At 44.9% G+C, this 24,695-nt stretch overlaps 1 protein-coding gene and 1 long non-coding RNA gene across 7 annotated transcripts in view; one reads left to right on the top strand and one right to left on the bottom strand.

Moving 5' to 3' along the window:
• The window catches only part of BACH2 (BTB domain and CNC homolog 2), a 358,349-nt gene extending 352,165 nt beyond the window's left edge, over positions 1–6,184 (bottom strand). For 3 of the 6 annotated variants that reach the window (XM_082730565.1, XM_082730562.1, XM_082730564.1), the window contains exon 1: positions 5,672–6,077. The gene's annotated coding sequence lies outside the window, so the exon portion shown is untranslated. Of the gene's footprint in view, positions 1–5,671 lie in introns of all 6 variants that reach the window. The other 3 variants (XM_082730573.1, XM_082730569.1, XM_082730571.1) reach the window with 2 other exon arrangements.
• Positions 6,099–18,686, top strand: LOC309864791. Its single transcript, XR_014311762.1, has 3 exons — positions 6,099–6,187; positions 7,433–7,629; positions 17,442–18,686. It is a non-coding gene; the product is annotated as an uncharacterized lncRNA (long non-coding RNA).
• The last annotated feature ends 6,009 nt before the right edge of the window (positions 18,687–24,695 follow it).

Below are 24,695 nucleotides of genomic sequence, written 5' to 3'. Positions count from 1 at the left end.
ACTCTGGGCTCTCTCAACTTTAAACTCCACAGTGAAAGTCTAAGCCTTCTGAGTGAGACTCACGGAAAGTCCCGAGGAAACTCTGGAAGCATCTGCAGAAATTGACGGGGGAGAGAGAAGAGAAGGGTATGCAAGACGAGAATTGATGGAGGCCCTGAAAACTCAAAAAGATTTCTTCTGAAACGAACCTGGAGTTTGTGACACGCTAGCTGTAGGCTCAGGAACAAATGAAAACAGTTACGAGAAGCCTGGGAGCACTGGACAGTGGAGATTTAAATGGTTGGGGAAGGAGAAGATGAAAGCTGACACAAAGACAGGAGGGAGCTCAGCGACCGAGCACCAGTTCTCAGGGGTATCCTCAGTGTGTCCTACAGCCTGCAGGAGACACACAAAAAGGTCAGGGAGGAAAATGACACATCTCAGAACCAAAGGACAATTTATTATTAGGCTGAGGAACAAAAGAGAAGTTAACCAGGGGAATATGCTGGAGAAATGATGATTACGAAGTCACTGGGGAAGACTGAGAGACATTTTGGCTGTAATTCCAATGACTAGAATAAAGGAATACGTGAAGTGCTTTCAGATTGGGCAGATTTATTATTTTGGAAAAAAATAGCTCAAGGAAAAACAAAGGCCAAATTCCTGCCTGATTTGTGAAGTAGTGCCACTAGTAAGACAAGGTTCAATTTCCATATTCTTTAGAAAAGAAATGGTCCTTGAAAAGGACAGAGAAGAGACTCTGAGGATACTTCCAGCATTAGGGAAGCTGAGCAGCAGCTGATGGTAAAATCAGGTTTCAGTTTTAGGTAGACTGACATCTGAAATGAACAAGAAAGGAAAAAGAAAAGGGAGAAAAGTAAAAGAAAAGATGTTGAATTAGCAAAGACAACTACTTTCCTATGAAATATCCTAGACAGCTCCCCCCCACCACCGAAAAAGAAAGAATATTGTGGACAGTCTATCTGAATTTATAAAATGTTTAGTTCACAACAGGTTTCAGTTTGGACTCAAACAATTTGTAAATATTTCCACAAAATTTAAAGATGGGCTAGGACTAGGTCATACACTGTCACTGATAAAACAAGAGTGGTTTTCTGTTGTTCCCAAGGATGTGTTGCTGCTTTGCCTACATGGCTCCAGAGGAGCAAGAAGTTCATCTTCTTTTCCCCCAAAATGCAAATTGTTACAACCAGCCCTGGCTTCAGATCCTCAAGTGCCTCTGGTAGGGTCCTATGTCACTGGAGCTTCCCTACCATCCAGGAAAGAAAAGGGAGGAACCAGGAGGCAGATGCAGTGCTGGCTGTATAAACACAGGTTTTAACAAAGATGTTGCATCTAATATTGTTCTCTGTTGCTGGTACGGGAAAGCAGGAGCCATATCCTCTGTTTACTATGGTCCCCACCTCACACCAAGTCACTGACTCAGGGCTGGACTGTGTATACAGGATGGGGAATAACCTTTAGGCAGTCAAGAAAACACACACTGCATTCAGATGAAATTTTTTGCCACATAAAGGGAGAAAATTCCTCTTCTGTAGAATGGGCGTGATGCCTACTTCACAGGGTTGCTTTGAGGAGTCAATAAGATATGAACAGGTCAAGTAGTCAATATGGTTTCTGGCACATCAGGAGCATTCGATAAATCACAGCTATTATTTTAGTGGGTGTTTTCAAATGTCAAATTCTCATGTATGTAGTGAACAGGTTACTCAAAAGCGATGGATTATTTACCTGCAGAGGATTACATGGTGCCCATGGTATTTAGTCTTTGGCCTTTAAGGTTGCATCTCTCTCAAAAGGAAAGTTACCAATCTCTGAGTGGGACTCAGTGTGGATTTCAAGTTTTATTTTTCTTACATCTAGCAACTTTTTGGATAGCTATAACCATTTATTTGGTGGAGACTCATAAATCATCTCCTGTGTGCCAGGCTCTTAGGAAACAGCCAGATACAGAAATATCAAACAATAAGATGTTTAAGCCGGTTCAGCAGTAGAAGACAGGCTGCCTGCCGGCCAGCTCTAGCAATTGCGTATATTCTCATCCAACATTTCAAAAATTTTGAGCTAATCTTTAAAAATTAGGGATTCCACGTAGAAGTCTATCAGATAAACAGCTTCTCTTGGGTATATCAGATGGCATGGTAACACAAAGCCTGGACTCCCTCCCATTCCTACCTGGCAACAGTCGACGACAAGAAGCTGAGACAAAATAGTGGTTGCCCGCCCCTCTGTGCTGTGCCCCCGTCCTCACCAGGAGAGTGAAAGATGAAAATGAAGGGCTCTGAATTCAAGAATTATTAAGGATTTCAAGAAGATTAACAACAGAAGATTCAACCAAGTGTGAGACCCGTCTGAGCAGGGGAGGAGGGTACAACAGAACAAGCACAGGTCCACACAGCCGGGTGTAGACACCACACCCCCTTAGCAAAACAGGAAGGGTCTTTATTTCTCTGAGTGTTCCGTCATTCATTCAGCAACGAAGCCAGTATTTACAATTACCCAGATACCCCAATCCCCTGAAATCAGAGGTACAAAAGGTAGGGGAGTGAAAGCGCCACACAGCTGAGCTAAAGAGCTTCCAGGATCCCTCTCCTCCCTTGTTAAGGCTGGATCCATACCAGAGACACTAAGCGCGAGTTAATCCAAGTAAAATTAAACTGCTCCCAACAATATAGATTGGCCTGAGCCCTTTTGTTGGCATCACAGGAGCCCCCGATCATACATTCTGCAGAACAGCTCACAAGCGCTAATGAATAAGTCCCGACGGCGTGCAGACAGAGGGCCCAGAAGTGAAGGGCTGGCCTAGGAGAGATTTGAACATGAACCTGACCATCTGGCTCTCTGCGACTCACTTTGATCACAAAATGAATTGCAACAAATTGAAGAGCACATGGCTAGAGTTAATTGTCTCATCTGTAATCTGAACCTACTTTTAAGCAGTTATTATTACCCTCTATCAGGTGGAAACGTTTCCTACCATCACAGCAAAGTGCATTTCCTGATGAACTGTAATGGATCATTAAATCCCATATCTGAATAACAATACTTTGCACTTATGCAGTGCCTTTCATCCAGGGATTTCAAGGCAGTTTGCAAATAATTAAGCCCCTCGAACAGCAGCCAGAGGTTGAGCCACTGGAAGGGACTTGCCTGAAGACACAGAGTCAAAGGCATGATTCAATAGAAAGAGAATAAATGGTTTCCTCCCAGGCATTAGTGATACTGAAAAGGGAATTGGGGTGGAGAGAGGAGAGGGTTGTTCTGATTCCCTCCCTGCCTTTCTGCTTTACCCCTGCTTCTCTGTGGCAGATCCTCACATGCCACCTACAAGGAACAGAAAAGTAACAAAGGTACTCATAATTTAGCTGAGAGTTCATACATACACATGTATGAAGAGAATGTTTTTCCATGTAACCCTGGCATAGACAATAGGAACTGACATTTCGATCCACCTGCAGAATTGACAGATACCAGCGGAATTAACTCAACACACTTAAGATTACCAAATGTCAAAGCTAAAGCCTTCCAAAATCCAAAATGAAAATATTGCTCTGCATATATGAAGTGTGTTCTAACAAAAGTACTTCATCCCATGGTCCTGTGTTCCATTTTGGGGAACCCCCCCCCTTTGAATGACATTCCAAGTTTCAGGAAAAGCAAAATAAGGCAGAATTGAGCAATCAATGTGTTCTCCAAACCAGAACTCTGGAAGGGAGAAACACTTCAGCCACCACAAGTTTTGTGGTGAAATTATAAACTCCTGAAAAACTGAATTTATAATGGAAATGCTGACAGACCTTTCACTGGAGCAGTTTGAGCGCAACACTGTAATTTAGCAATCTCTCTTACAGACTAAAGACTAATTCTAACAAGATGTCATTTTGACTCACGTTTATTACTACCTGCAAGAATGAAAAATGCCATTTACTCGGGAGCTGCCAGAGAACCAGGGTGGGGCAATCTCACATTTTAAGCAAGACGCCCGCTGCCTTACCAAAATAGCCCTCTCCTCGGAAAGAGTGGCAGCCTTTCACGCTCAGCTTCTTTCATGTCAGCCAGAGTTTCGCGGCTCGACATGCCTTTCCTACATGTTACATTTTAATGATCTGAGAAAACCGTTATCAGAGTTAACATCTCTAATTTTACTCTAAACAGACAAAAGCAAAATATCTCATTAGGCATCATCTCCGCCAAGGCTCCCACTAGGCAGAAAAGGATTTTTATCTAAAGTAATTACCCTTTTTAGTTAAATACGCTCAACAGATGAAATTTACACACGGAGTGCGACTGCAGCACTAGACAGTGAAGGTGAAAACCTTGGAACGCCGTGTCTCGCTACCCGCGGGCCCGCCGGGAGTCTGCGGCTCAGGAGGGGTGGGGCGCCCTCGTCCCTCCCCTTTCTTGGGGGCCACCGGTCGCAGCGACCGCGATGACCCCGCGCGAGAGCTGCGAGGCGCGCCTTCTCCGGCCACAGACAAAACCATCCGGACAGCGCCTACACCGGAACTTCCCCCAAGTTGTCAAACCCGCCCACACGCGAGAAGGTGCTGGGGATACCCAGCACGTCCACAACCCCCGAAGCCAAGGGTACGCGGCCCCTTTCACATGCATACACTCGGCCCTGCCCGCTTCCTCCCACGGTTCGAGTTCCTGCAAATCCTCCGCCAGACCGAGGTGGACGAGATGCTCACTCGAGTCCCCTCTCGCGGGCAGCTGGGGTAGTCCATGAGCGCCGCCCGCCGCCCTCTCCAAAGGCACTGGGCAACCGAGCACACACCCGTGAGAGGAGTACGGAGCGATCACAGGGAGCCTTGGCGTGGGGAGGTGGAGATGCGTCTCCGGGATAAACTCCTCTCCTAGGTGGAGCTTGAGACTGAAGTGTGGGGGGGGGGGGGGAGAAGAGGATGTGTGTGTTGCACTTTGATTTCATGGAGAATCTTGGGAGGTGGAGGTGCAAGGTTTCCCAGTCTGAAGGCACGAGCGCCGCGCTTCGATCTCCCGGGGACGCATTCCGATAACGCGGTCATTCGCCGGTAGGAATGCCATCCCGCGGTTAACGCTGCGAGGCCCCCAGCTTGCCTCTTCTCGGGACCCCTAAACTTGGGCTTTGATGACGCTCCAGTCGCGGAGGTCCTAGCTACCTAGCCGCGACTGACAGCTGAGCGCGAAGGCGGAGCGGCCCCAGGCGCGGACGCCGCGGGCAAGGAGGAGGCCGCCGGGCCTGGCGCTAGGATCGCGGGCTGGGGGCCGGGGAACAGGGCCGTGGGTCTGACAGCTGCTCCGGCTCGCGCGGACGCGCGCCTCCCTCCAGCCCGCCCTCCCCACGCCTGACTTATTACCCTCTGCTCCTCCTCCCCCTGCTGTTCCAAAACACCCGTCGACGCGAGCAAAATACAATGCCGCCTCGCCTGCCGTAAACAGCCTGGCGAGAGAGCGCACATTCGCCGCGGCGCGTCCGCCGGCTTGGATCCCACCCCTTTCCCGTTCCTAGAAAATGCCATAAAAGCGGGCCGGGCGCTCGACGGAAGGCTGCGCGCCGGGCCGCCGCGGCTCCCTCCCCGCACCGCTTTCCCCACGCCTCCCCGCCTGCCCCGCGCACCCGCGCCCTCGGCAAACTTGCCCCGCCGCCCCGCCCCGCGCTAGGGCCCGGGACCCGGGGCCAGAGACTCACCTCGCCAGAGAACTTTGCGTCCTTTTCCGCCTCCTCTTCCCAACGTCTTCCCAGCCTGCAGCCCCCTCCAGGGAGCCGGCGCGGTGGGCGGTTCGGGGGTCACCAAAAGCTCGCCGAGAGGACGCGCATCACATGGCAGCTCGTTCCCAGCCCCCCGAGTGTGCCGGGTAGGGGGAGGGGAAGGGTCGAAGAGAGGCCGGAGGGAAAGCGAGAGCCGGGCGGCAGCGGGAGTAGGCAAGCGGGGTGGCGAGGGCGGCGGCGGGCGCTCACGTTAGCGCTGCTGCGACCGCAGCCCGGGTGTGCACGGTCGCTGCTGCTGCTGATGAGGCGGCGGCGGCTCGGCGCTGTTTGCTCCGCGCCGCACGGCTCGCGCTCTCCCCGGAACGCCCACACTCTCAATCGCTACATTGTTGACATTCGGCGCTGACGTCACCCGCTCCCCATTCACAATAACTTTACGGGAGCCGGGCAGCGCACCTCCCCGGCCGCTGGGGCGCGGTACGCCTGGCGACTAGCGTAAGCCGCTCCGCGAATGGCGCTCCGGGGGCTGGGGTGGGGGGCGAGGGGCGGGGGCGGGCGCGCGCGCTCGGCTGGCTCGCGGGAGGGGGCGCGCCTCAGCCGCCGCTGCACTCCCCGCTTTGTGCAGCCGCGCGGCGAGCAGAGCCCCCTGCTCCGGGCCCCGCTGACCGGCTGGCTGGGTCCGGCCTTGCCCCGGACTCGTGAGGGCCTTGAAAGGCAAGGGTTGAAGGCTTAAGGGGTGGCGGGAGTGGTGAAGGCTGGTGTGGCACGTGGGGAGGGGTGCAGAGCCCAGGGCCCTGTGTCCGGGAAGAGGAGCCAGACGTCGAGACCTGGGATTCCTGGGTTGTCTAGCGTTTCCCAGGAGGGGCGGGAAAAGATGCTCCACGGACCCCCACAAAGCCAAGCGAGCCCCCTCATGAGTGGGGGTGGGGCGAGGAAGAGTAGCTTCCGACCCGCCAGCTGTGTTGACGTTTGAATCCTTCACCCGGGAGCCTCGGCCTGTCCCACTGAGCAAGTCCGTGAGCCCCCACGACTTGTTTAAGCGGCGAGAGCAATTGCGAAGTGTAGACCAAGAGCCTCCCTCTCAGCTTCAGCCCCAGCTCCTCCTGTGTCCCAGCCTCTCCCCTGCCTCTGACTTTGGAGGCTGCCAGGGTGTTGCTGCTGCACTTTAAGGCCATCGTGTGGCTGCCCTTTCAGAAGAAGGCTTGATGGTGGTGAGGATTTTACAGAAAGTAATTAGGACTTAGACTGAACGAACATTTGCAATAAAGGAAGGTTGTGTTAGTGCAGAGCTGGTGCCTGCAACTTTATTCCTGCCAAGGCCAAGAAATTCTGCCACGTTTCCCTGAACACCTATAACTTAGCCCCCTTGTGTACCGGCAGTATTCCATATTATTACATGTGGTGCTGATTTTTAATGAATATTATAAAACTTTGGCTGGCTCTACTGAGAGAAGGATCATAAATCCCCCCTGTAAAATGGGCACTGGCATATGCTGAGGAAGCAGTGAAGCATTGCCCTGGGAGTCTTGCGATACCAGCCAAAATGTGACTCTGAACCACCTTCTTTTGAGGGCAGAGTTTTAAAAGGCCCCATTTTGACCATCTGTGTGGAAAGCTAAGAGATGGATGAGAGGAAGCTGAAGGGGCCAAGCAGATTTTTCTGACAGCATTGCAGGGCCTCTCAGGTAGGTCTAGAACCACAATGGAGAGTTTCTCTCAGCTAGCTTTTATGGTTTTCAGATGAAGAGAAGCCTCAGAGCTTGGAGCAGGTTTCAGTCTCCTGACTTTGGGTCCAGGACCCCTGTTGACAAAACACCACACTTCAGAGGTCCCTATGTGGCGCCCTGGCCAGGACCAAGAAGACTGATCTACGGTCTGCCCTGGCAGGGCAAGTTCTTAGTCTTGTGGATGGCGATGTTTCTACATTCATCATTCCTGTGAGTATGTGAGCATCAGGGCAATAACTTTGTGCATTTTGATAGCACCAGTTGATGTTTTTTCTAGGGCGAGGCTTGAGAAGATCCCTGTGAGGGCCATGCAAATTCATTTCTTGACAAGCCCGCCATGGCTGCCCAGCTGTGAGGAGTTGGGCACCTGGGGGTGGAATGCGGAGGGGGAAGGGGAGGGAGGCTACTGCCCGCTGATCTTGCCACCTTGCTTCTGGTCCCAGATGGGTCCAACAAAGGCTATTAGGTCATTTCAATTAGTTGACTTGCCAAAGATTCAGACTGGAGTTTGCTTCATTTCAAATTCTCATGTATGAGATGGGACAGCAATTAGAGATTGCAACTGCAACTGTAATAGGTTGTATTACCCAGTCATTCAGGGTGGTTGGATTAGAACTAATTGACCTCTAAAGTCACGTCCAGTCCTGCCATCATGTGGCCCTGTGGCAGTGACTAAGACACAATCTTACCTTATAAGGAGCTTGAAGCCTAGTAAGGAGTGAGTTAGTTCCTCTTCAATAGTTAGAAATAGGTTACTTGATTTAAAGCCTATTAAACAAATTCAGAATTATATGAAGTTATACTTAACAGTACTACCTCAGAGGTCAGGTTATGGATGGACTTAGCACCCTTATAGTGAGTACTTCCTGGCCACTCCCTGGGTTTATGGTGCCGCTCTGGACACTTCAGGCATTTACAATGTGAAACAGATGCAGGTTCTTCCCTCTGTATATTCATGGTAGTAGCTTAAGCAGAGGTCAGTTTATTTCCCATGTCTGCAACATTCAACCTTTTCTGATCTTTTTTTCTATATAGTTATGTGTGTGCACTGATCCAGAATATGGGTTCATCTGTGATACATTTCTAAGCAGGATATGATTTACAGGGATAATAACCTTGTACCATAGTACTAAAGTCAGTAAACATCATTTCCATAAATCTCCTTGATTTTGTAAAATAAGATAGGAAGAATTACTCAGGAAACAAAAAATGAGCAAAGGAAGACAGAAGAAATGAGCAGTTCGCAAGCCCTTGATTTTCTTGCTCTCAAGCATCCAATTAGAGGATCTGATGATGTTGAGAAGATATAATGGTTTCCCTTAGGCAGAACAGTAGGCAGAATTTTAAATGTGGTACCTTGAACAAGATATAGCAGGACAAAGTTAATGTCCAACGAGAGAGAACAGAGTGGGATGTTTAGAGGGGGGAGATTGCCAAAGCCGGGAGGAACAAATATATTGAAGGAAGTTCTGTTAAGAAGAAACTGAGTTCTACCCATGAGGCAAATTCCTCAGAATTATGAGTAGGGTTTATTATTTCAAAATCTGATGTTTCAGAGTGTATCTAAACCATAAAACTTCAGCGCAGCACCACACAGGTGACACTTGGATGAACTGATCAAACTTGAATAGCTTTGGTAATTTATTCAACAATTTTTGAGCCACCTATTATGTGGCAGACAGTTTCTATGAGCTGGGATGTTGAATTCTTATTCTAGTGACGAGATGGGGTGGGAGAGGGAGACAGACAATGAGCCTGTGTGTGGGGGGGGTATATAATATATAAAAATACAGGGGCACCTGGGTGGTTCAGTGGGTTAAAGCCTCTGCCTTCGGCTCAGGTCATGATCTCAGGGTCCTGGGATCGAGCCCCGCATCGGGCTCTCTGCTCAGCTGAGAGCCTGCTTCCCCCTCTCTCTCCGCCTGCCTCTCTGCCTACTCATGATCTCTGTCTGTCAAATAAATAAATAAAATCTTAAAAAAAATACATAGAACCATATACAATAATATATATAGTTAATATCATATAATACCAAGTTTTATGTTATAATATCTGGGGGTGAGGAGAATTATAAAATCATATAGTATGTAAAGGAGCTCAGGAGTGACAGGGTAGGACCATTCCCAGATAGGGTGGTGGGGGTAAGGAAGGCGTCCCTGATGAGAATATTAGAGCAGAGATATGAATGAAGTTAGGGGGCAAGTTCTGAAGCTATCTTGAGGACAAGCTTTTCAAATATGGAGAAGAGCAAGTGCAACCTGAGGTAAAAAGGACTTGGCATGCTCCAGGGATAGCAAAGTGGCTACTATGCCTGATACAGAGGAATAGGAAGGAGAGTAGCCAGAGATGATGCCAGAGGGAGAGCCATCAGGATTATAGTTTGGTGAAATGAGAAGACATTTTTAGGGGTTTTTGCAGAGAAAGGTCATGACTAGCCCTGATTCCTGAGAAGTCATTCTGTTTGTGAAGTGGAAGGGGAGAAGAAGTGTGGAAGCACAGACTATTAGGAGTCTGTTGAGCTAGGCAGAGAGAGAGGTGATGGTAATTTAGACTACAATGATGACTTTATATGGAATCTAGATAGATATTCAAAGTAAAACAGACAGGACTTATGATTCATTTGTGGGATGTGAGAGAAAGAGGTGTCAAAGAGAATTCTGGATTTGGTCATGAACAGCTGATTAATAGAGACTCCATTTAGTAAGATAAGGAAGACTACAGGAGGAGTAGGTATGGAAGGAAAGCTCAAGTATTTGGGTTTGGATATAGTAAATTTTAGATGTCCTTCAGACATCTAAGTGGAAAAGTTGAGTAGGCAATAAGACACGAGAACATAGCCTTCAGGAGAGAGGTGTGGACTAGAGATAGAAATCTGTGTGTCATCAGCATAGAGAATCTGCGAATACTGATATAGAAAAGAAGAGCAAACAAGAGGTCTGAACATTGAGACTAGGGGCACTCCAATATTTAGAGTTCAGCAGATGAAGAAGATAAAGGAGATCTGGCCAACGTGACTGGGAAACAGCAGCCAATGAGGAAAAGAGAGAATTGGAGTCAAGTGAAGAGAATGTTTTGAGAATCACGGAGTAATTGGTTATGCCAATGTTGCTGACTTTTCAACTTGTTCACCTGGAGGGTATTGTTGTCTTTGATGGAGGAGAGTTGGTAGGAACCACACCTGGCTGGAGGGGACTGGAGAAAGAATGGGAGGACCGGAAGTAGAGGCAGTGGGTACGGACCACTCCCTTGTTGTGCTGGGAAAGTAAAGATGAGGAAATGTGCAGCTGGCAATGGGAAACATGAGAGCTCATTGGAGGGAATAATCTAGGCACGAGGGGAACCTGTTGATGCACAGAGGGGAGGAATAATTTCTGGTGGGATGTTCTTGAGTTGGGTGGGGTCCATTCTTACCTATCAACAATAGAGAAGGCAGTTCAGTTCTTGGAGTGTGGAGAGGCTGGACTGTGGTGGTGGGAAATGTGAGCTGTTCCTGTGTGAGTGAGTCTGACCTTGATTCTGGGCGGACTGGGAAGCCAGATGATCAACTGATGGTACAGGAGGGAAAAGTGTGGAAGGGGGAGGATAGAGGAAAGCTGTGGTCTAGTGCAAGGCAATGTAGCACAGAGGAAATCTGGGTCACTACTTGAGGCTGGATGGACATGCCACTATCAAGAAGAGTTATTTTTTATTGTATAAAATCTCACACAAGTTTTGAAAAATAATCAGTGTGTTCCAAACTGGAGAGCATTGTAATTTTCCAGAGTAACTAGGATCATGCAAAAATTTCACTCGATCTATTGCTGAGTTTGGCTGATAGCTTTTTTTCTTTGTAATGACCCATTCCTCTTATTTGTCCCATCTTTATCCCTCCCCCCACAATCACCTCAGTTCCTAAGAAGGAGTTTGGAAAAAGTCTTAAGAGGAGAGGATGTTCTCACATCAATATATGTAGTGACTAGCCCAAGATCTGCTTTTAGAATAAAGAATTGATGCCACTCTTATCTAAAAATTTAAGTGAAATAAAATAATTGTTTAACATGCACAATTTATCTATTTTAATAGATAAAATAAATATCTATTGTGCTGATGAGAGATGAAAAATGGGAAAACATTGGATCCTATCCTCATATGAACTTAAAAAAATCTAGGCAGGTCGTCAAAACTAATATAAATGAAACAATTGACAGATGTAATGATTTTATAGTTAATTTTGTTATTTAGTGGTTACTCATAATTAATAGTCAAAATTAGTTACATAGAAATTCTACTTATTGGAATTTATACTAATGTAAAAATTAAGAATCTAGAGGAAGATTTTTCTTAATGTGTCATGACAAAAACAAAATGGAAGAATTTAAATGCCTTACAACAGAAAACTGGCTAAATTGTGGTTTATCCATAAAATGGAGTCCCACAGATTCATCAAAAATTATGTTGAAGAAGTATGTATATTGGCATTTTAATGTTTTAGTAGTACATTTTAAAAACAATTTGTGACACAGTATGATCCCAGAAGTGGAAAAATCGTCTAAGCATTTGTATAGAGAGAACTCTGGAAGGATATTCAGTGTTAACGTGTTTCTCTTGAGAAGAACTTATGAGTGGTTTTTCTTTGTGCCTAACTAGTTTTTAAATTTTTTTCTCTAATATAAATGTATTACTTCTCTAATAAAGAAAGCCAATAAAAGTTATAAAATTGAAGACATGTGTAATTAAATTCTAATAAGAACTTAAGTGTTGTAGGTGTTAAGAGGGGGAAAAAATTTATGAGGGCTGGAGCCGCCAGGAAAGGTTTCACAGAGAAGGCAAATTTGAGTCAAATGTCAAAGCTGGGAAGGATTCAGAGAGGAGAAAAGGTGGCTGGTCATTTAACACATCTTTGCTCCAAGAAATTTGACAAAGTTCAGCTGGAGACAGAAATAATCTGACAATTTTCAAATCGTGTGAAAAAAGAGTCTTGATTTTATTCTAACAAAAATGTCATTGAAATGAAATTGTTTTTCTCAATCCAGCTAATGATTCTTTGAGGGGCACAGAATGGAGTTCACCAACTCCTATAGCAATTTCCTCCTAACATATAGGACTAGACTTAAGGCTTCAAATCTATTAAAAAAAACAAAAACCTGTTTACATGATAGAATTACACAAGGGCATCCAAGCTGAACACTGATGACAGCAATGTGTTGGTCAGCACAGCTGTCCTGTCCCCACCTGCACGCCGAAGGCATAGCGCCTGTGTGAATGGCGGAGATTTGGGCCTTATCTGTCTTCATTTCTCCATGCTTCCCACATAGATCTCCCACAGCACCACACACTGAGAAGCTCAGCTCAGTGTGTTTCAGGTGGTTGGTGCATGCGGAAACCCGGTAGACTCATGCCCAGACTTGAGTCAAGCCTTTGGTGATCTTGCCGTTGGATGAAAACATCAAGGCGTCCTGTTTGTTCCAGCTTCACTTCAGCACCCCTTAGATTTACAGCTTTGCCCATGCTCTGCCGTCATTGCAGGCAAGGTTCTGTTGGAAGGTTTCCTCCATCCTTAACTTTCTGAGGCTGAAAAGAGTGGTGTCAGGGAGGTGGGTTGGTATAAAATGTGTCTCAGGATTGGTGCTAAACCATGATTCAGAGGAAGGACCTGTATTCCCAGACTTGCTGACCAATTCATGCTACCCAAAGCGGATGCTGAATCAGAATGCTTAATTATTATTATTATAACCACTAATGGATTATTGGCAGATAGCATACTTCATCCTGGAAAGAGATAAATGAACACCAAAAATTCTTATCTCTCAACCTTTTTTATTTTTTTTCAAATTCAGTGATAGATTAAATGTGTGTCTTTATTTCTGATCTCGCCTCTGTTTCTTACTGTCTCACCTGTGGGCTCATTTCAGTCATACACAATGGATTTGAAAAATAACTTATCTTGAAATAATCTCAAACTTTTCGAAAAGTTGCCAGAGTAATACAGAGAACTTCCATATCACCTTTATCCAGAAACCCCAAATGTTTTTTTGTTTTTGTTTTTTTTAAAGATTTTATTTATTTGACAGAGATCACCAAGTAGGCAGAGAAGCAGGCAGAGAGAGGGGGAAGCAGGGTCCCCACTGAGCAGAGAGCCTGATGTGGGACTCAATTCCAGAACCCTGAGATCATGACCTGAGCCAAAGGCAGAGGCTTAACCCACTGAGCCACCCAGGCGCCTCACCCCAATTGTTAATATTGTAACACATTTGTGTCCTTCCTTTCTTCTCTTTCAACATACAGAGTCATGTTATTCTCAATATTGAAAGGAAGTTTTCAGCGGGATGTCTACCAACCCCTAAATGCTTAAGAACATATTTTCAAAAGGCAATGACACTGTTCTATGTAACCACAATATAACAGCCAAATCAGGAAGTTGACATCGATATGACACAACCATCTGATTCAGAGACCTCATTCGAATTTTACCAACTGTCCCAACAATATCTCTTTTTGCTTTCTGGCCCGAGATCTGGATCAGGATTACAGGTTACACATAGTTGTCTTATCTCTTCAGTCTCCTTCCACGTGGGGCCGTTTCCTGCTCACGTCTCCTCAGCCCCCAGTCCCACCAGTGGCTTCAGGGGTAAGGAGTAAAGGAAGCCTGACAATACCTCTCTTGACTGTCACTTGATTCAAAGTGTTGGTGCTCAACATACAGAGGATTCATTAAGGATCTGTGTGGTCTTTGTAAGTTATATTTAAAAAGAAAACAGAAGGAGAAATAAGCAGGTAAAGACAAGTGTTTATACTTAGTTGATAGTTAATAGAAGCATCCCAAGTAAATGAAAGTGTCTCACATCACAGAGACGTTGCATACACTGTTTTCTTTGCCTCTTTTCTTTCCCAGAAAACTCCTACTTATCCTGCTCTCCCCTAAGTGAAATTTCCCTGGCCCCTCCCCAGGTCAGATCCACTCTATATGAATCTTGGATCTTTTTTTTTTTTTTTAAGATTTTATTTATTTATTTGACAGAGATCACAAGTAGGCAGAGAGGCAGACAGAGGTGGGAGGGGGAAGCAGACACCCTGCTGAGCAGAGAGCCCGATGTGGGGCTCCATCCCAGGACCCTGAGCTAAAGGCAGCGGCTTAACCCACTGAGCCACCCAGGTGCCCCTGAATCTTGGATCTTAAATTTTTGCAGCAGTCATTACCATTATAATTATATTCTCCTTTCCTTTTTAAATTTATTTTAAAGATTACAGTATAACACATATAAAATTTACCACCTTAGCCATTTTTAAGTGTACAGTAGTGTTAAGTACATTCACATTGCTGTGTGGCCAGAACTCTTTTCATCTTGTAAAATGGAAACTCTAGACCCATTAAACAGTAGCTCCCCAAATCTCTACTTTCAGGCCCTGACAACCACTCTTCTACTTTCTGTCTCTATGAATTTGACTATTCTAGGTACCAGTTTTTCCACATCCTCATCAACATTTATTTTTGTTTCTGTGTTTTGATAGTAGCCATACTAATGGGTGTGACGTGGTAACTCATTGTGGTTTTGATTTGCATTTCCCTAATGATTAGTGATGTTGAGCACTTTTTTCATGTACTTGTTGGCATTTGAATATCTTCTGCAGAGAAATGTCTATTCAAGTCCTTTGCCCATTTTTTTAAATCAGGTCATTTGGGGTTTTTTGTCATTGAGTTGTAGGAGTTCTTTATATATTCTGGATACTAACCCCTTATTACATGTATGAATTGCCAATATTTTCTCCCATTTTGTAGGTTGCTTTTTCACGCTGTTGATTATGTCTCTTGATGCACCAAAGTTTTAGATTTTAAGGTAGTTTAATTTGTTGGTTTTTTTTTTAGACTTTTGTTACCTATGCTGCTGGTGTCTATATCCAGGAAATCCAAGTTCAATGTCAATGAGCTTTCCCCTATATTTTCTTCTAAGAGTTTTATAGCTTTAGCTCTTATGTTTAGGTCTTTGATTCATTTTGAATTAATTTTTATAATGGTTAAAGTAAGGATTTAAGTTCATTCTTTTGCATGTGGATATCCAGTTTTCCTAACACTATTAAAAAAACTATCCTTTCCCCATTGAATGGTGTTGGGATCCTTGTCAAAAATCATTTAACCATATGTACAAGTGTTCATTTCTGGGCTATTTTATTTCATTGGTCTATGTCTGTCTTCATGAAAGTACAACACTGTTTTGGTTACTATCACTTTGTAGTAAGTTTTAAAATCAGGAAGTGTGAGACCTCCAACTTTGTTCTTATTTTTCAAGATTTTTGTCTTTGAGGTTCCTTGAGATTCCATATGAATTTTAGGATGGATTTTTCTATTTCTGCAAAAACTACTATTGGAGTTTTGATGGGAATTGCATAGTTTTCATGTGTACAAGTGTTTGCCTTCTTGGTTAAGTTTATTCCTAAGTATTCTTTTGATGGTATTGTAAATAGAATTATTTTCTTGATTTCTTTTTTGGATCATTCATTCATTTTTTCTATTTGGAGTGGAAGGATTTTCAATTTTTTATCTCTGGGCTAGAAGCTTGAGGAGTGTAGAAACAGTGTCTGCTTTTGCCCACACTTGTACCCCAAGGCCTTCTGTAGCAAGTCACTAAGTATGTGTTAAATAAATACTTGTTAATTTTGTCTAATAGTGCCAGGCTGGTTCAGTAGACTTACTGTCTGTTTTCATATGTGAGAAAAGAGTATACTGATGCTGAACCATTTACCTTGACTGTCTTTTAAGTCCTCCTCCCTTTACATAAATATGACCTGATATTTACTTACTGCTTATATGCTATGTCTTTGTATATGTTACTTTATTTCTCATAGCAGTTCTGTGAGGTGGGCTGAATATACTTTGTTGAAAATCTGAGTTCTAGAGTAAACTTCTTTGATCTGATTCTGCCACTTGCAAGCTGTGTGACTTTGAACAAGTTACCTCTTCTGTCTGTGCCTGATTCCTATAATGTGGGATTCCTAAAATGCATTCTTGTGTGGTGTGTCCTACACATTCATTAAAATCTCAGAGGGCCACGTGGGTGGTGCAGCCGGTTAAGCGTCAGACTCTGTTTCGGCTCAGGTTGCGATCTCAGGGTCCTGAGATTGAGCCCCATGTAGGGTGCCACACTCATTGCAGAGTCTGCTTGAGACTCTCTCTCTTCTCCCTCTGTCCCTACGCCACATGCTCTCTCTTGCTCTCTAAAACAAATTAATAAATCTTTTTAAAAAAAGATATGTCAGTTGTTTAGCACGTAGTAATTGATTACTACATTCTAGTAATCATTATCTCAACTTTGCAAATGTAGGAGCTGAGGTTTAAAGAGGATATGCTACCCATGATCACACCTAGGCAGTCTAGAATTCCTAATTACTGAAGCCCTGTACTGAAGTGCCTCCTGTATACGCCATTCTTCCCTATATCTGAGACCAGGCAGTGAGGAAAGTCATAAGTCCCTGAGGAATAAAACGTTTGAGGAATTTGCAAGAAATGGAACCTCCCAGGATGCCGGATCAGAGTGTGCAGGGATGGCCCTTTCATCTTTCAGAAATTCAACTGGAACTCCTGGAGAGACTCAGGGTGTCCTAAAGGGAAATCTGACTCCAAAGATCAGAAGTCTTCTCTCAGTTGATCAAGCTCTGCCTACAGTGCAGTCCAGCCAGCCAGCCAGCCTGGCTCAGGAGGACCTATCCTAAGGTGGGGAGGTCTTTAGGGAAGGGGAGAGGGACTTCTGGCACTATTCTCTGACTAAAGAGGAGGCTGGCGTCTGGTTCATCCTCCCTCTGTACTCAGACTTCACTATCATCACAGGCATACCTTCCTCATCTTTGCCCTGTTCCCAGTGGTTCCAGTGGTTCTGGAGAAATAGAAGTGGTCCTGCCCTTCAGAAAAGACTGGGACCCTAGTCCCAGACCTCCAGGGGAAGCAGTGACCGTTACAATAGTCACATTCTCAGTGGGCTTACATATCATTGGCTAACTTTTTTTGAGCACTCACTTTGTGCTTTGCCTACAATGTGTTATTTTATCCTTAGGTGGCCAACCCATTCCAGTATGCCCAGGACCTTCCCAGTTTCAGCACTGAAAATGGAGCATCCTGGGAGAGCCCTTCAGTCCTGGGCAAACCAAGGGCAGTGGTTACCCTGTTTTATCTTCACAACCACCCTGCGAATTGGGAAACTTGACCCAGAAGAGTGGCGTCTTTTGCTAACGATGCATCCCCATCGAGTATTGAACTCATGAAGACTGACTGCAGGGCTTGTTCTCCTAACCAATATACAATGCTGCCTGAACCAGTAAAAGCAGTCTCTGCCAGTAAATGCTTGGGTTTGGTCCAGATACCAAATGGATGGCAAATAGTACTGGCAGCTGTGGAGGAAATAGTAAATTGTGCAATATGAAATTTCCCAAAATTAAAAATGGAAACTCATACTCTATTGCTGACAAAATGCCAAAGAATGCTTTCGAGACTCACCCGGCTCTTAGATGTGATGCCTTACTTTGTTCTCATTTTGGTTGTGCCTTTTAGTTTGGTGAGAGCAGGGAACAGGGACCAGATCAGCATTGTTGGCAGGGAGCTTTAAGGTGGGGAGGTGGAAAAGGAAGATTGTCATTCTCTTTCAAGGGCTTGCATATCCTCCACTTCCTCTGTCATCTCCGTGGATCCTTGGCCACTTAGCTGCCATCTTATCGGCTAGACTTCTTTTGCTTTTTTGTATCTCCTATTCTTCCACTTCCTGTGCCGTTCTTCTCTGCAGCATTTTTACCTCCTTTTGCTCCCCCCTCCTCCCACTCCCAGGAGCAGCACCCTGGTAATGCAACATGCCGTCCACAGCATATGTGTGTAAGCACTCCTTGGTCAGCCTAGATCCTTTCACTCCTGAAATTACATCGAGGCCCTCTCTCTCTGGTGCAACCAACACCAGCTGTGGCCTCCTGAAGTCCTGTGTTCTAACTTCTGCTCTGTAACTTCCTAAACACCTCATTGACAAAACTATGATTGTTACTCTACTTGGATGGTCACAAAAGATTCAATGAAATGACAAGGATGAGAGCAGTCAGCAAAGCATCTTGAGCATTAACAGTGCTTGATTAAGGGCACCTGGGTGGCTCAGTTGGTTATGCAACTGCCTTCGGCTCAGGTCATGATCCTGGGGTCCTAGGATCGAGTCCCACATCAGGCCCTCTGCTCATCAGGGAGCCGGCCTCTCCCTCTGCCCCTTGCCCCTTTCATGCTCGCTTGCTCTCTCTCAAATAAATAAAATCTTTAAAAAAAAAAAGTGCTTGATTAAATATACTTTTCTCAACTCGTGGGCCCATATGAAATCTGATTCAGACCAAAAGTGAGCAGGATGGCACAGGCCAACTGAAGAAGAGTGTGAACTGGTTGTCAGGATAGGCCCAAGGATAGGAAGAAAGGGACACAGGACCACAAAAAAAAAAAAAAAAGAAAAAAAAAAAGAAAGAAAGAAAAAAAAGGAGCACTGAGCACGGGTCACACATGCAAACAAACACCAGCAGCTTGGTGATTTCCTGGAGGTCAAAGTAGTGATGGAGTTATTTCTTCCTTGAATCTTTTAATTTTATTGCTTAATTATATTTTTTTTTCACTTGCAAGAAATAGAGACCTATTCAAGGCAATGTAAGGAAGGGGTGGGGGAGGTGATTTTAAGAAACATATGGACTCCATTTGAAAAGAATTTCAAGGTTGTCAATAGTCGTAGGGTCAGTCTCTCAAGGGCTTTGTGGTCTCTGCTTTCCTCTGAGTGCTCTGCTCCAGTCTCCTCCCTACTGACCAGCTTTCTCTGCTAACTCGGGAACTCCTGATGTCCCCTCAGCCCTACTAGCAGGACTTTCCTTGGGTAATTTGTCCCTGGATTCATTGTGTTAATTGTTACCACTTGTCAAGTGGCAAAAATCTCAGCTCTGTCTCTTCTCAGGGTATGTGTGGCTTATTTAGTTCCTGTATTAGTCAGGGTTCTCCATATATGTATGGGGAGATTTATTCTAGAAATTGGCTCACCTGTTTATGGAAGCTGAGAGGTCTTACAGTCTATTGTCTGTGAGTTGGAAAACTGGGCAAGCCAGTGGTATAATTCAGTTGGCATATGAAGGTCCAAGAACCAGGAGCTCTGATGTCCAGGGGCAGGAGAAGATGGCTGTGCCAGCTCCAGGGAGAGAGAAAGGAGAACAAATTCTTCCTTCCTCTACCTTTTTGTTCTCTCCAGGCCCTCAGGGGACTGGATAGTGCCCACGCACATTGGGAAGGCCAATCTTCTTTACCAGGTGTACTGACTCAAATGCTAACCTCTTCCAGAAACATCCTCACAGACACACCCAGAGATGATATTTTAATCAGCTACCTGGGCATCCCTCAGCCCAATTAAGTTGACACATAAAATTAACCATCCTAACTTCTCGGCTCTGCCCTCTGGCTGCCACTTTAGCCCTCACTGAAACATGGCTGTGGCATGCCCAAGCAGCTCCACAGTGGAGCTGACCAGCCTCGAGCCCTGTGTCCCCCAAGACATTTACTTATGTGTTTGTGTGCTGCTCTTTCTAGTGAAATGCCTTCTTCTAATCTCCTCTAGTCTAAGCAATTCCGAGATGGGTGTGTACCATGGCAAACAACGCGGCTATTTCAGTTGTATTATGTGTACCCCTCCAGAGCACGGAGAGAAGGGAGATTGTGAAGGACAATCGCACCCTGGACCTAAAACCACTCTTTTTTTCCCAGTATCCAAGCTCTCATATCTTTTTCCAGCCCACCCTACTGGATTTCTCTGCTGCTGCTGCTCTTTCTTTCTTTTTTTTTCCCCCCACTCAGGGATTCTGAGATCAGTGTCTGAAATATAGCCTCCGTTATTCTCCATCTGTCCTTTCTTGGCTGGTCAGACATGCTTGCGCCCGTGCAACCCCAGCAAACCCGGGGGATGCTGTCAGATGCATACTGAAGTGTCCTCGCACAGTCTGTGAACAGGCAGAGGATCTCTGAGGCTCCTCTTACTTCACACACAAGCCTGTCTGAGTCTCAGCTTGGGGCCCAGCCAAGGTAACCCCTTAGGCTCATAATTTCTGTTGCCTCATAATTACAGGAGTGACTGTTGCCCTTTTCAAGGTTCTGGCTCTTCCTCAGGACCCCTTTATGTGCGTCTTTTCAACTTAAGCTCCTGTTGCCTGTTATTTGCAAGGTCTTTCTTAGCTCAAATTTGTGAAAGAAGGAATCTGATTGGCTTGATTTATCTTTTAAGCACAGGTTGATGACCAGGAAACAGATTGGCTGCCTTGGATGGGCCAGGGGTCTACCAAGTTGGTGGGGAGGGTAGATGGAGAGAGGAGAAATGTGTCATGAGGAACAAATCTTGGTCACTGAGGCCTTTCCCCTCCAGTAGCCTATGTGCGCAGATCATTCTTTCTTTGTAGGTGTTATTGGTGGCTAAACACAGTAATCAATACCTCAAATACATTGATATTTTTAAAATGAGCCATTCTTTGAAATATCAACTTGGGACCCAGCTCCCCGCACCCTTACATACATTAAAACTTTCAACTTTGGTATGTTTTATCTTTTTTTTTTTTTTTTTCAGGATATGAAACATAATGCAGAGGAGAACAGTTTGGGGGGACATCCTGTGTGGTTATCTAAGTCTGTGTTTTTGTCACTTAGATGATCCCTGTGTAGATTTAAGTGGCATAAAATTTCACAGAGATAAATAATGTTTCACAGCTTCAGAAGAATATTGCTGTGTCCTTTTATGCTGCCTTTCATAATAAGACTTCAACTGCTCTTAAACACTAAATCTCATTAACATTATCTCTACCACGTTAATAGGAAAAACAGGTCTCTAGAACAGTGACATCTTATGATTAAAAACACATTTATTTAAATGGTTGAATTGCCTCCATTTGAATATTGCCCACCACTTCCACAATAATAGCAGAAGTTTTTCACAGATGCTTTTTAATAGGTAACCTCTGCAATAGCTCTACTAACAGTATAAAACCTTGAACAGCAAGCCTTAATTTGATATGTGCTAATTGCTTATCAGAAATTACTCAGTTGTAGCCCATCACTGCGGAAATTACTTCCAAAGAGAAAAATGGGCAATTTTGGTAGGTGCATTAATGCCACGAGGCCACTGTCACATTTAGTATTCTAAAACAGTAACTGTCGTGGTCGGAGTCAGTACCGATCCACAGGTATCCTACATTCACCCAAAGACAAAGGTACAGAGAGAATCTGGTCCCAAATGTATCATCAAATGCAATAAAGTTGCGCTTTGGTTGAGTCAAAATCATGAATGTATCAAAAGCAGTTGCTGTTCTTTAGCTGAATAGACACAGTCTGTGTTCCATTGTAAAAAAATATCAGACAATCAAAACCTTACTAAGAGTTTTGTGGTGCGGGGTGTGTGTGTGTGTGTGTGAGAGAGAGAGAGAGAGAGAGAGAGAGAGAGAGATAATGCTCTTGCTTTTGATCTCAGATAAATGAGGCTCCATTTTGTAACCAACACTGTAGTGTAGTAGTATATTTTGTCTCAATCAAGGCTCGAAATGTTTAAAATTAATTAGTTCTATTTAGGGTTCAAATAGTCCACTGGGGAATACCAAGTGGGTGGCAATTTGATGACTGAGAGGGTAAAGCCAGCAAAATAAGTGTATGAACTTCCCCAAACTCCAGTGTAGTCAGGATGCTTGGGCTGGACAGAGAGGATCCACTACTGCTGCCTACACAGATAACCCCCTGCGGGCTGGGAGGGAGAGGAAAAACACGGCCCTCTCTTGGCTTGAATAGAGGCACAGGGCTGGGATGGATGGCACGGGAAGAATCCACTGGAGTGGAATGCCATAAAGGCAAGTGAAATATTGACTACGATAAGGACAGTGGGTTGGAATGATCTACATATTCCTTCTTTGCCACCATTCTTATAATATCCATTGGGCTTGTGTAAGTTGAAAGTGCACTGCTAGCCCCAGACTCTGATACAATGGGCTCAGGGTCTCTCACAGCTCCATTTTCATCTTTGTTGTTCTCATACTCAAGCAAGTGCTCTTTTCAGTGAAGGGAAAGGTGGTCACCAACAGCTTCAGGCTCACAGGGTCCTTACTGCTCAACATTTCTTGGTGGGAACAACAACACTTTCTCTTCGAGGGTCCATATAGCAAGCCTTTAAACAGCCCCCGTGGGTCACGTGCCCATGTCATGGACCCATCATCTAGGAAAGGGAGATAAAAACGATGATTGGCACAATCCCATCTGGGAAGAAAGAGGGGGTATTGGGCAGACAAAATCAGCCAGTGTCCACTACAGTTTCCTTGGGGTGCTTTTCTTGAACTAGGATGTATCTAATTCTGATATGAGCTCAGTTTTTGTGAAGGGCTTTGAAGAGGAGAAGCTGTGACTTTGTGTGGACAATCCAGGCACGACTTCACATTCAATTTGCTTATGTCCAATCATATACCCACTCCCTTGTGTCTCTTCTTTGCCTATGTTCACAATGTCATCCCCTCTCTGTAGATGGTCCTCCTAAAATGTGCTGGTGTGTACGTGGCAGAAGACCTTCAGTGCCAGACATAAATGTTTGTGCTTAATTTCTTCATCAACAGGGAATGTTAATTTCTGAGCCTGGGCTGAAGTGACGGGATTTTTCACTTTGCGGAGCTCGGTCAAGAAGCAGTGCTGGATGGATTAGCAGCAGAGACAGGTAGCCAGGGGGTGAGATCGGACACTCTAACAGTAGTCCAGGCAGGAGGGGAGGGACCTCAATGAAGACAGGAAAAGAGAAAGGGGATAGACCTCATGGTAGTTTTTGTGGCAAACTCTCAATTCCTGGCAACTGATTTGACACTGGGTAGCAACAGAGAGGGTGGTAAAATTCAAAAACAATGTTAATTCTCAAGTTTTGTCATTGAGAAAGAAGAGTAAGGAAATTTGCTTTTGATGTACAGCAGGCGATTGGAAATGTGGATCTGGGATTCAGGACAGGTTAGAACTGCAGAGAGAGAGAATCATGAATGCAGTTACAGCTGAAGTAAGAGAAATAAGGAGATTCTATCTAAAAGACTGGAGAAAAAGGGGGAGAGCCAGTGACGCTAGGTCATTAGTTCCGGAGACCTGGGAGTCATCCTTGATCCCTCCCTCCCCCTCACTGCCCCGTATATACTCTGCCTGTCACATTTGACAGTTGACCTTCAACATTTATTTTGGATCTGTGCTTGTCTGCCCTTGCACTCGCCACCTTAGGCCAGGCTGTGGACCCTCCTGCCTAGGATGTACAAGTACAATGGCTCCTAAACATTCTCTTTGCTTCCACTGATGCCCCTCCCTCCCATCTATCTTCCCAGGGCAGTAAGACGATGTTCTTCTCTGTGACTACGTATCATATTACCCTGCTGTTCAAAACCCCTCAATGGCTTCCCGTTGAGGTCAGAGTGTAGTTCAAGCGTCCTGTCATGGTCTACAGGACCTTGCATAACTTGGCTCTTGTCCCTCTCCCCAACTTGTTATCATTCTCCCCCTCATTCACCACCTTTCCATCACGCTCATCTTTTTGTTTCTCAAACTTATCAAGCTCTCTGCTAGTTCTGCTCTAAACTCTTGCTCCAGCCCTAGTCCTATCTCTTCTCTTGAACTTCCAACTCTCTCCCCATCCCTTCCCTCTCCCTTAATCCTTGGAAGAACACAGAGGGATTTTTTTAATTGCCCGAAGAGTCCTATTTCAACAACACAGTCCTCCACGGCCACCCTGCTCTCCCACTCGGCACTGCGGCTAAGGAGCTGAGTGGGAATAAGGTAAATATTCAGAAGCCTCCTTAGGGGTTAAGGGGTAGGGTACCCTTAGGTCTAACCCATTACATAATGCCGTAAAAAGCATATACTTTCCCTTTTAAAATGTGCTCTAGTTATAAAGAATATGAAGCTAAAAAATGAATTTATTAAATAGGGTATAAAAGGATTCTGTACTTGACCAAAGGATCCATCTCACGGTTTCTTAAAATACTGATTTTTTTCTAATATATTCAAAGCTTATAATTTTATTTTCCACAATTCAGTTCACACGAGTTTTCAAGGGTACTGCAATTACAGAAGATAAAGCATGCTTGTATTATTAGATGGCGAAGTTGAGTCACAAAGACTTGCTGAGAATGACTTATGACTTACTTCAAGGTTGGCAACTAGACTCTATTCTCATTGACTCTTTGCTCGAATCAAAGACTAACTCCATCTCTCCAATACTTTCCTCTTAAAATATAGATTAAACTCCTGCTGTTGTTTTCCAATACCTGCC

Source organism: Mustela nivalis (assembly GCF_964662115.1).
Source record: "Mustela nivalis genome assembly, chromosome: 5".
Classification (NCBI taxonomy): Eukaryota; Metazoa; Chordata; class Mammalia; order Carnivora; family Mustelidae; genus Mustela; species Mustela nivalis.
Note: the sequence above shows the minus strand (reverse complement) of the source record. Positions and strands in the feature narration are given on the sequence as shown.